Source organism: Cololabis saira, chromosome 6, assembly GCF_033807715.1.
Source record: "Cololabis saira isolate AMF1-May2022 chromosome 6, fColSai1.1, whole genome shotgun sequence".
In the NCBI taxonomy this organism is placed as follows: domain Eukaryota; kingdom Metazoa; phylum Chordata; class Actinopteri; order Beloniformes; family Belonidae; genus Cololabis; species Cololabis saira.
Genome location: NC_084592.1, coordinates 19,196,589 through 19,209,858, shown reverse-complemented (window position 1 = coordinate 19,209,858; position 13,270 = coordinate 19,196,589).

The following is a 13,270-nucleotide window of genomic DNA, read 5'->3' as shown; positions in this document are numbered from 1 at the left end:
GGAAGCGATTAAAGTGGATCCAGGAGGCTCAGAGCTGCTGGGCCTTTGTACTGGATATGCAGCTCTGCTGTGCCAGAGCAGAAGTGTGTGTATGTGTGTGTATGTGTGTATGTGAAACCACTTCTTTCAGTCTCCTTTTTCTCCACTTTTCATAATTCACACGTTTAAAAAGAGCAAGAAAAGACATCCCGGCTGCATTGGTGTGTTTGAGGCCGTTTAATCATGCAGGTAATTGCATGTCACTCACATTAAAGCAGGCCCAGAAGGTTTAATGCCAACAAGCGTTTTTGAGTTTGACTGGAATATTTGGTTTCACCTGTTGGCATTTGTGCTACTGTTCCTTCGTGGCGCCTCCGCATCCCTGGGCTGAGGCGGACGGGGAGTTTGGACGGGAGCCCGGCCGCCCTGGAAGACCTGCTGAACATGATACCTGTGTGCAGGAGCTCCTGCGTCTTCGTCGCCAGGTTCCCAGGAGAGAGCCCTGCTGGATGGTTGGAGTAAACCCCCCCCCTCACCACCACCACCACCGCTGCTATTCTTATCATGTATCAATTTCTTTTGTCTTCCTCGGCGACTCCCCCCCTCGGGCTGCTGGGCCTGCCCGTCACCGTCAGTGATCCCGGCCGGTCCCTTTTCTCCGCTAAATGAGTCCTCTTTAAGATAATGCCTGACGCGCTGACAGCCAGAACCAAAACAGTGTAAAAGAAACCAAGTTTGACATCTTTTAATTGCGCACCAGAGAGAGAGAGAGAGCGCAGGACTGCGGTTTCTCGGGCTACTTTCAGATCGCCGCCGCTGATATGGCAACTTTATTTTTTGAAGAATGTGATGAAAGTGGCCCTGAGGAGAGTTTGATAGCAGGAGTCCCTCGAGTCCAGTCGGCTTGACGGGCCTTTTCAAGCTGCGTGGGTTCAAAGGTCATACCAGTAAATCACCTGTTTCGGTCTGCAAATAGAAACAGAACTGTTGGATTCCACCCAAATCTTTCATCCCAACAACAAACGTGATGCTCTTAATCAATTTGAGCAAGTAAAAATGTTTCGCTCCACGTTCACAAGGCCTTGTTTTCCTTGTGGTTTCGATAACATCTGTGGTTTTATTCAATATGGTGCACATAAAGAACTGGATTTCATTACTGTGATTCACAGGGAACAGACTTATTTTGTTTGCAAGTGATTCCTTGCTCTAGACTAATCTTTTCCTTCCTTTCGCAGCTTTATTAACACGGCCAGGCTTGATGTGTCACATTGTGTTAAGTCAGTTTTAATCAACTTGAACGAATGTAAATGATCCCGAGCGTTTCGGAGTCCTAAAGCTCCACATAATCGCACTGACTGGAACCTGCTGTGGCAGTTGGTTTTCATCGACTCCACGTGCAGCTCGAGAGTACGACACGGACAGAATCCACCGCAACGTTAGACAACTAAAAATCAATGGTGAGGAGTATTTATCAGGGTATTATACAATAACACAGAGGATTTAAACGTGTCTGTAGTAACAGTGGAACTTATGGCCTGATCTGCACATGAATGGTCTCCTTGACTAAGCTGCTATTTCCCAAAACTGGCGCGTCTTGTGCCGCAGGGCCAGCCTGAGTATTAATCTCTTAAATGAGCCATGATGTGGAGTTGGATGAACATGTGCTTTGCTAGATGTAGTTTTCTAATTCATACCGTCCCATTAGGCCGTAATTGTCGCTATCTGAGGTTGGGGCCGAGCTGCATGGGAGGGGAATGAGAAGTCAGACCGAGATGGTATCGGGGTCGAGGAGACAGGAAGCCTCTGTGTAATCACGTCAGCTTGGAGATCTGGGCCGAGATCAGGCTGACGGGACTGAACTCTGCTTGTCTTCTGCTGCACTGGAGCTTCACGGTGTGACGGGCCTCCGTCACACCGCAGGGTTTACATTTTTTGAAACACTATAAAAAGACAGAACACCGTTAAGGATTTACGTAGTTATTCAGTAGATGGGATGATCAGAAAGTTTGTGGAGTGAAAAGACGACATTAATCTTGTAAGAACGACACCGGTAGCAGTTGAAACACGAGGGCAGGTTGCAACAGCTTATGGAAGCAAATCTCTGTTTAGATAACGTGTAAGTCATAACAGGTGATGGTTGTTTTTTCCGGGTCTGAATGTGGCTCTGTAGCTTCGCTTCATCAGTGTTTTCTTGCCGTTGAAAGTTGTGCAAACTCTACTTTTCATGCTTCGGTGGACCTGCCAGTCAGTCCTGGTCCAGTGTGGGACTCGCTGACCTGCAGCAGTCCGTACTCAGCTTGGACCGTGCTGGTGATCGCTGTGCACGGCTGTGTGCACCAAAAGTGGCATTTTTTTCTGCTGTTATCCAGTATGCTTTTCATATTAGCTGCTCATACACATTCAAGCATTTTGCACTTAAAAAAAAGAAGAATTAAATAAGCTTTTTGGAAAACTACAAGATCCAATTTGTGTCATTGGTCAGTAACTGCGCTGCAGCTTGAAAAGTTGCACTTTTCCCTAACTGCCTATTGAAAGTAAAGCCACCAAAGCCGATTTTAGAGGCCCACAAACACAAATTAGTCATAGACAGCATCATGCAGGAGCACATAGACTCCAGATGTCTTCGATCTTCCACGTCCACAATAGTGTGTGTGATAAAAATTATGTCTTTTAAGTACATTTCAGTATTTTGATTTGTTGTGCACAAGCAATGAACCTGGAACGTATCAATACCCTCAACTTTAGAGTTTTCTAATGGGTTATATAGCATTTTCTCCTCTGTGCATCCAGTAACCGAGTCTGACAGAGCCCCCGCTGGCCTGGCTTAACACTGGAAATGGTTACCAGGAGTGTTCATACAGTATATAAGGAACTGTATTCTGGCAAAGAGCCAGTATTTGGATGTAGTGATTACTTGCAGCAGCGCTGCAGCCAGGTAACGCACGATCAGAGAGTTTGAGGAATCTGAGAAGTACATCATCTCGCCTGCACGGTTTAAATCAGCATTCAAAACTTTTGGTGTTTCCTTTTTTAAAGATTGTTTTCTGGCTCTAGTGGCCTTTATTGAAGGTGTAGACAGGAAGGGGGTTGAGAGAGAAAAAGGGGACGACATGCAGCAAAAGGGCCGCAGGCTGGGACTCGAAACTGCGACTGCTGCATGAGGACTGTAGCCTCCGTACATGGGCACAGGTGTCAAGTAACGAAGTACAAATACTTCTTTACCTCACTTAAGTAGAAATTTTGGTTATCTATACTTCACTGGAGTAATTATTTTTCAGACGACTTTTTTACTTTTACTCCTTACATTTTCACGCAATTTTCTGTACTTTTTACTCCTTACATTTTAAAAACAGCCTCGTTACTCTATTTCATTTCAGCCTTTAAAAAAAACTATCCAGTTAAATTGCTCCATCCGGATAGAGTGAATTTGGTTGTGGTTGTTTCAGATGTTCTTGTCCAGTTTTGTTCTTATATCCGTTCCCTCAGATTCCTGCAACTAAACTTGGATGTACTTTCCAATAAAGGTTAGGATAAATGATAACATGCCTCGGAAGTTTGACTTTTTGCACCATTACAATACTTATAGGCAACTAGTCATCATATCTTCTGCTCTCTGAAATACATGTTAATGCTCAATAGTACACATATATGGTTCTTTATATTATACATGCATTATGCATTATACTTAGATGCATTCATTTTCAATGGCTTTTGTCCTTAATGGCCTTTTCCCCCTTACATTACTTTTACTTTTATACTTTAAGTAGTTTTGAAATCAGTACTTTTATACTTTTACTTGAGTAAAAAGTTGATACTTCAACTTCTACAGGAGTATTTTTAAACTCTAGTATGTATACTTCTACCTGAGAAATGAATGTGAATACTTTTGACACCTCTGTATGGGCTGCTCGGTTTAACCACTGTGCCACCCAGCAGCCCTTTGGTGTTTGCTTTAGTTTTAATTCCCCTGTAGTTTTTGCTTGATTGAAAAGTAATGCACCCTGGCTGGAAAATATAAGGTTATGAATCGTTTTGACTGACGGTGATCATCATCATCTGACGACTTCACGCTCTCAGTTCTGTGGGAGCAGTGTGCAGGGACTGTGTATAGCTTCTCCAATATGAGAGTAAAGCTCCTTATAGCTGCATCACATGGATATATTAGTCCATTCATCCATTATCTATCCCCCCTTATTGCTACTGAGGGCAACAGGGAGCTGCTGGAGTTTATCCCAAAGGGCAGACGGCAAGGGGAACATCCTGGACATGTCACCAGTACATCTCAGAGTCAAACAAGCAACAATTTAACCTAACCACAGGGAGAACATGCAAACTCCACACAGAGAGCCCCCTGCTGAGAACTAAACAAGGAACCTTCTCGCTGTAAAAGCAAAAATGCAACAAGTCACAAGACTTACAAAATTCCAGACGAGCACAGTGGTGATTATGTCGGTGAGGGTGTGTGAACCCTCCAGCGGTATGAAGAAAGCTCACTTAACCCGAACCGTACACAAAAGTCAGTGAACGTTACACCGTTACTCTGTATGTCACTCAGAAAACGATCCCCAAGACTCTCCCAGGACCTCGGTCTGAAGCCCCGCAAAGCTCTCCCTGTGTTTGTTCCAGCCGAAAACCGAGCTTACTAAGTAAATAGGAATGCTGCACACACAGAGACGCGCTGACATTTGCCAGATGCACGGCGCTAATTAGGGCCAAGTATTCCCTATTGGACGGAGCGTGTGAGAAACTGCGAGCTCGCCCTACTACCTGACTGGGGTGGAGCTGCGTGTTTGGACTCGGAACGCTTGAATATAACAAACCTGGGACTGTTACACAAAACAGGGACCCGTTGGTTCAGTTCTACTTCAACGAGAATCAATTCCAGTTTTCCTCTTCTAGTGATAAAGATCTCTATAGGATGTGGTGTCCAAGCTCAGGATCTTCAAGCTGTGTGTGTGTGTGTGTGTGTGTGTGTGTGTGTGTGTGTGTGTGTGTGTGTGTGTGTGTGTGTGTGTGTGTGTGTGTGTGTGTGTGTGTGTGTGTGTGTGTGTGTGTGTGTGTGTGTGTGTGTGTGTGTGTGTGTGTGTGTGTGTGTGTGTGTGTGTGTGTGTGTGTGAGAGCGTGAGCGACAGGCAGAGGTGTCAAGTAACGAAGTACAAATACTTCGTTACCTTACTTAAGTAGAAATTTTGGTTATCTATACTTCACTGGAGTAATTATTTTTCAAACGACTTTTTACTTTTACTCCTTACATTTTAAAAACAGCCTCGTTACTCTATTTCATTTCGGCCTTTAAAAAAAAACTATCCAGTTAAATTGCTCCATCTGGATAGAGTGAATTTGGTTGTGGTTGTTTCAGATGTTCTTGTCCAGTTTTGTTCTTACATCCGTTCCCTCAGATTCCTGCAACTAAACTTGGATGTACATTCCAATAAAGGTTCTACAGGAGTATTTTTAAACTCTAGTATCTATAGCCTACCTGAGTAATGAATTTGAATACTTTTGACACCTCTGGCGACAGGCAGCCAAACTCACGTTCTCCCAGTCCCCATATTCTCAGTGCAGAATGTATGATTTCATAATTTAACATCAAGCTACCACCTTTCCAATCCTTACACCCTCCCCTCCGCTTGCAGAATGGCAGTGCGTTGAGTGGGAGGCCAAAGCAGACCTGGAGCTCTAGCCACCCACAGACCACCACCCTGAACCTGAACCTCTACCGGCCCGGCCCGCTCCCCCGGGCAGCAGCGGGGCTCTGCGTCCTGGCTCCCGTCCAGGTTCGGCTGCTGCTGTGATGTGGATGGTCACGGTTCGTGTCTGACCCCGGGTCTGGATGTTGGATGTTGTTATTATTAGACCTCAGTGCCCCCCCCCTCGCCCCCCTTCCACCCCCAGGCAAGGGGTTCCCAAAACCTGGAGGAACTCTTGAGCTCTGCACAGGCTCGGGACCTGGGGAACAGCTGCGTGGGTTGCAGGTCTGCCCGGGTCCTCTGGGATTGTGGGGTAGGAGGGGGGTCGGGGGTCGGGGGGCTCCTGGACTGACCTACAGGGAGGGAATTGTTTAAAAAAATAATAATATTAATAATAATTTCTTTTTATGGCTTACTTGCTGCACAGCGTCGCCATGACTACAGGATGTACACCAGCTAATGTGCGTGAGTTAGGGGTAACAGGAAGGCCCAACATGTAACGCACTGCTTGCAACAAAGGACACGGCAGGATTTGACCTCACAAATTATCCACAGATTAGGGCTCGGAAACCAGAAATTTGTGAACCGTCAAAGATATACAATTTTATCTGGGTATTTATTTCTGCCAGGTCTCTGGGTGGTCTCCCTTTAATTTCTTAAAAGATTTTTGGCGAGTGTGACCACGGGGGTTTTGTTGTTTTTTTGCCTGTCAGACTATTGTCTGAAAGTTTTGATGTCATCAAAGAAAGGAAAAAAGTCTTGAATCTAGGAATGTCACCGAATATGTGCATGCAATCATTGGAATATGTCCACGTATTTATCCTGCAAACATCCCACACACAAAACTAAGCAACGAGAGGTGAATAGAAAAAGTTTATAAACAAACAAAATGATCAATATATATGTGATAAATATGTGAAACCCAAACCACACAAAGGAACCAAAAAAAGACACAAACACCAGTGATTTGAAGAAAAGAAAAGAAATAATCAAAATGGCCATAAAGGAATGTGTAATAATATCTAAACAAATCAAAGCTGAAGACACAAATCGCTGGAGTAAAGCGGCGCGATGTTGAAAATCAGCTGCAGCAAAACTGTCTGAACTTGTGATTTAAATTGTTTCATTATGCACGAACCTTCTGAAAATACCCCCCACCCCCCAAATCCTCCAATCTGTTCATCGGTGTTTTGCAACTCATTTTCTGATTTTCTTACAACTACATCAAGATATAGAGTACTGTGCAAAAGTCTTAGTCTTCTGTCTCCAAAGTTTTAATGACATCCATATTTATTGTCCAGTCTCTTCACACCAAAAACTTGATTTTAAGCTGAATGTCATCATAAGTCATATATTTGGAAAAACTCTATGGGACAGTACAGTTTACATATCATTTTGGTGGTGATTAATGTGGCAATTTTGATGGGAAAAAAAACAAAATCAGCACCAATAATCTGTCTACCTTTCATGTATCACTATATTTTCTACTGGTATCTTAATAAAGAGACTGCTGTCATTTAAATACGAACATCTGAAGATCTTTCATGTCTTCTGTATTGTTTACTGCTCCGTCCAACAGGTGCTCCTCGGTGTGACTCTGAATCTCTAAAAGCGTTTGAAGATCTACGCCGTACTCCGCACATGCTGCATAGCCCATGTGCTTCAGCCTGCCATCATTTCCTTTGTGAATGGACCCGAGCCATAAGAGACCGAAAGGTATTTATAAGACTGCCCTCCTGCTCTCAGCCATCTTAATTCTGCCTATTCTTGGCAGGTCTGGAGGGAGGGAGGGCAGAGACGGGGAGGGGGGGGCTTCTAACTGTGTAAATATCTCTGGAAATTGCGTGTGGCCTTTGACTGTCTCTGTAATTGCGAACCTCTTGCAGTATTTTGCTTGCTAGTTTGAGAGGTTAACCCCTGAGGGCTGGAGGCCCGGAGCTCTCCGTCTGACAGGCAGAGGGCTCCTCAAAGCCCCACTTGTTCACCTCCGAGCCCGGGCCGTCCTCTTCTGGGAGAGGCGACCAGTGGGAGGTTGCTGCATTAATCTGCAGCTGAGGCTCTGCAGGTTGAAGGCTGGAGTGTGTCCGGCCAGACGCACGCTCGCCAACCCCCCGAGAAGACACCTGGACAGTCGGCGGCGCCTCCAGCTTTGGTCGCCAACGCCAGAGAGCAACGCCGAGGGTTTAGCTGTAATCTTATCACATATGTGGTTCTGAATTCAGTGCTTGATCAGTTTCCTCCTGTGAAACTGTAAATGTGAGCTGCAGCTCCACATAATCGTGTGCAGATGAATGCTCTTAGCTCGAGTATATTGAATTGAGTGCTTCATGCATTCGTGTGCTTACATTTCAATCTATCAATTTATGACTACATGACTGTTGATTTACAAAAAATTACCCCTTTAAAGCCTCAAAAATGTGTTTGGAAACATTGAAAATGATGGAGTCCGGTTTAGAAAAATACATTTTGAGCATTCAATTACGGCCAAAGATAATGTTGTGTTGAACAGATACCTTTCTAAACTACGCCACATTAATACCGTATTTTGAAGGTTTTCACATCCACAGGCTTCGTCTGGGAAGGGGTCAGCCCGGGGACTTGTATCGAAGGTAAACTATAACTGGAGTGATGGATGGTGTTGCTGTATGAAATGGTCTGTGGAGGGAGCGGCAGCAGAAACTGAAGAGAAAAGACAACATGTGCAGTTTTCCTCCTCGGATTCCCACATTGTTCTCCACGGCGCTGCCCCCCCTGGGCCTCGAGAGCAACTCGCTGCTCCCCAGACAAAAGTACACTGGCAGAAAAGAAATATCAAGACACAAAGGCTCTTTATGCAATGCTGTCAAGTTGCATTGATTTTTTTTCTTTCCCTGTATATTTGACAGACAACGTAAAATCGTTGCTTCATGTCGTGTCAGGCTGGGCATCAGAGATCACGTTAGCTCTGCCAGCGCCGCTCAGATGCCGCCGTGTTTAGGCTATACTTCGCGCAGAAGAGTTAAAGCAGTAACATACACATCGAAAGCCGGTTCGTCTGAATTTTTATGGCGGACCGGCAGCTGTGTAATCAGGCTCGGGGTCTGACCTCACCTGTCCGGACGTTCCTCCGAGTCCTCCATCACGGCCGAGTGTCACACGGACGCTGATGAACCGCCGGTGGAGTCTCTGAGCCTGCTTGACCCCGAGGTCTGATTTATGGAGGATAAGCCACAAGTGCCAGCACTGTAGAGACTTACTGGGGAATACAGTGTGTCGTTATTTTGTCTTAGCATTCATCAGGGCTTCATTTAAACTCCCGCTGATTTATCGTTGACCTGTGGCTGCTCAAGCTGTGCAGTAAAAGGACAGACAACGGAAACGTCACGAAGGAGCACTTCAGCACAGTCGTGAGATACTTTGAGTTAATTCAAAATGCCATATTTCAACATTTCACAAAGAAATGTATCACTTGTTTATTCATTCTCGCTCCAAAAACAGGTTCAATACCCGAATCTCTAATTGGCAGACACTTTTAGCTGCATAATGATAAAAGCAAACGAAAAAAAAATGTAGATACTATTAGAGGTTGGAGTGAGTGGATTTGATAAACGGAGGGAAAAACTGACAGTTACCCCTGCCTAGTCAGATTAGAGGGTAAATAACAGCCTCATAACAATGAGTCAGAGAAACTGATGCCTTTGAATCAGAACAAAATGAAGCTCAACAAATGACGTGCCCGTTTTTATCTTAATGCTGCAGGATTTTTCTGGGAATAAGCCTGAATAAAGAGGCACCGGCAGCCGAGGTTGTTTATGTGATGGCTGGATGTGACACGGGAGTCGAGCCGGGGCCAGTGTGGGACCCGGCGATGCTCTCTGGTCCCCGCTGAGAACACTGAGCTCTGTATTTGCTCTCCTCTCGCCGACTACAACAGGCTCTCCAGTCCAGGTTAGGAGTGGGGCTCCCTGCAGCTGCTGTCTCTGAGGCTGATTAGTGCTGTGATGAGCGAATCAGCGCCGGGGGAGCCTCTCCCTCTCTCTCCCTCTCTCTCTCTCTATCCCACACACAAACACACACACACATTTACACACTATGAAAGGGTTAAGCAGCCGGTTAGGGAGGAGACCTGCTCTGTGTTCAGGATGTAGAGCGCTGCGGCGCGATGGTGTGCAGTTACACTACATGAGGCCTCAGCTTCACTTGGGTTTCTGATTGGGCCCGTAGGATCACAGTCACCCCCCCCTCTCCTCGCCCCTCCATCACCGCTGCCACAACCCCCTCCCCCTCAGGGTCTCTCTCTCCACATCCTCCCTGTTGATTATCACCACTGCCAGAGCTGACTCTTGCACTCCAGCTGCTGTCCACACTCTGGCTCTGGGCTAATTTATCCAGGCCTGCACGGAGGGGAGAGAACTTTCTCACACGGCACAGAGAAGCCGACCCGGCCGCACACCCAAAACTTTAACTTGTTTACCCCTGCGTAAACTGCCATCGGCCACTGCTGCCGCCCTTGCCTTTCCTGTCAGACTCACCCACCATGGTGAGGCTTCAACAATATCCAGAGCACGAACAAGGTCCCACAGGCTTGGAAGTAGTTCATCAGCATGAATGCAGACGGCGCAGGTTTCTCTGTGGACCAAACATGTGCCGGTCTTTGCAGGTGTTTCCTCTGAGAAAAGCCAGGGCAGAGAGCTGCCCTCACTGCCCACAACGTGACTCTCAGCAGTCGTCTTCAATTTGAAACTCAACACTTAAGCTCTCAATGTAAAACACTGTCCTAGCAGCTTCTGTGTATCAAAGTGAGCTTTCTTTACAGTACAGATACAGACAAGAGATCAGGATTTATTTTGCTAAAAAAGAAGCTTGCGGACGATAAATAAGTTTGAGTCCCCCCTGAATTGCTCCTACTTCTGCATTATTGTTATTATTATTATGTCACAACAACAAGGGCTGAATAATTTGCGCAGACATTATTTTGAGGCTGAGCTGTGAAAACATGAGTTTGACTTTGTGCTGCTCTGATGGGGGGGAAAAAACATAGTAATTCAGCAGTCAAATAAGTGATTGTGGAGCAGGAATAAAGAGATGAATCTGAGACAAGAAGGAAATAAAAATAAAAACAGTTTGAAATGTAGATTGCAGTTCACTTTATTGAGAGCGGCTTGTCCAATCCAAAGTCATTTCAAATGACAGATTTGGAGTTTCAAAACACAGGTTACAGTCCTCATGTGATGTATTCTAGGTTGAATTTGGATTTAATTCTATACGACAGGCATCAATTCGAACAATATGCGCTCTATAAACATTAGGACTATCTTCTGCCCCGGCATACATCCATAAGCCGCTTGGACTCGGGCCAGCTGCTCTCGGGCTACAGTCACGTCTCACTTATGAGTCTGTGCCAAAGCAGCATTATGAGAGTGTTGACGGGGAGAGTCCTCTGTCAGCCCGCGGGGCTCCGGTGTCTCTCTACCGATCTGTCCCGGGTCGCACAATTGGACAGAGAGGGCAAGACATGGCTCCAGGATCCCAGCCCCCTCCAACTGCACCTTATTAAATGAGAGCATTGTGACTGTAGACCTGCTCTCATCTTCATGAACAGATTTTTTTTTTCTTCTTCTCCTTCCACATAACAACCCCAGACTATGCGACGACAGTCATTGTATCTGATGTAGAAATTAAAGATGAGGCTGTGATTGAGAGCTGCAGGTCTCTTTGCACTGTGTGGTGATGCTGCACCCAGAGACGGTGAGGGTGGTGGCTTGTACATATACATGTACCGTATTTTCTGGACTATAAGCCGCACCTGCATATAAGCCGCATCCGCTCTATTTAAAAAAAAAAAAAAAAAAGATATGCAAACCTCAGATATTTATGTTGTTAGATTAGATATTTACTACATGTACAGAAGGATTTTGAACTGTAAATGATGTACATGTTTGTACCTAAATAGATCCTTTCCTAACAGTGTATTTTAACACGGCAGCAACTTTGCTGATTAAAACGGGACAGAACCAAGAGAAAATGACCGGTATTTATTTATCTGTTTGAAATCTGCTTCTACCTACTTCTATCTGCTAAAGAAGAAGTAGTGTATTCTTCTTTGCATTTATTTTGTCTTAGTTTTAGAGTTAGAGTTACAGCGCCCCGAGCGGTGGAAGAAAAATCCACAGAATAGCTGCACCTTTGTATAAACGGCATGGTTGAAAACCTATGGAAAAAGTAGCGGCTTATAGTCCAGAAAATACGGTATATACACATCTTTAGAGGTGTCATCTGTTGTTTTAAACATTATAACATGAGTTATTATGTTTCTGCCTAAAGGAAGAGTTCAATTAAGGCTTTAGAGCCATAATCTGATAGCACCCCTGCATTCTTCTATTAAGACACCTGTAAATGACATTCAGATCCTCGTCTAATCCCTATAATTTAAATCATTTTGAGAAATTATCCAAAGATCTCACCTGGGAAAGCATTTCAATATCGTACGTGAGACTTGTGGAGTGTCGCTGAGCAAAATGCTCATGCATCACCGGCCTCATGTGTGAGGAGAAGGAGGAAAACGTTCCTTTTATCATCTCATCACAACAGTGGGATCAAACTACACCTGACAGGTACTTGGAATCCCCCTCTCTTTCAGTTATGATGTGAACATTTAGAAACCGAACCCAGCAGCATCGTTTCCTGGCAGAGGAGTTAAAAGAAGAACTCTGCTGCCTCAGCCGTCGAGAAGATGATTGATGTTTGATTCTGTGCAATGAAAAAACAATGAAAAAACGATGCAGACTCCACAGCTAGTGCCATTTTGGAGTTTGAATCCTTGGCTTTTTGTTTCGTTTTCTTGTTTTATTTTCAGTTTTCCATGTTAAATTCCAATAACTTGACCTGAATCCACAGGAATTGGAATTATGATTCTGCCTCTTTTTAGTTTTACGCCGGCAAATACACACATTGACAGCGGAAAGTCAACATTGGCTCTCAGCGGTTGCACTGCAAAGTCAAACTGAGCTCAGAGATAGCATCTCGGTCTCTGAAGACAATTAAAAAGAAATTAAGTGAAATTATGTCCAACTTTGAGTTGCTGGCTGGATTCTGTGTTTATTTTGAGCAGTACTTCTTGGAAACTCCCACTTTTTAATTACACTGTATGCTTATTTTCGTCTGCCTTTCCACCAGTTTTTTTAAAGGCAGTAGATGCTATCAACAATGATGCCAGTGTGACTATTTTCTGCCCACACATTCACCCATCTGGTGCCCGTATAAATAATTCACATAGGTCAAGCTTTGATCCGGTGATACAGCCTTTCGGATTGCCAGTAGTGGGAGGAAAACCAGTACACTGAATATGAGGAATGCATCAAGGGGTGTGCTGTTTACTTGTAGCATGGATAGCTGGTTAGCCACCCCTCTGCCGTTTTACACCCCCCTCCTTTGCTTTTCAATTCCAGTCAGACCCCAGGCTCGGCTGCTAACTGGGGGTTGGAATATTGTGCAGTGGGGATCAATGCAGCCCTGAGTGAAATGTCAACTGTGGCCCTGCGATGTGTCAGGCTGTGAGGGAGTTGTAATGGCTATTGATCCACTGTGCGCTTAATGCAGAGCTGCCCTGCCACGACGTGAGC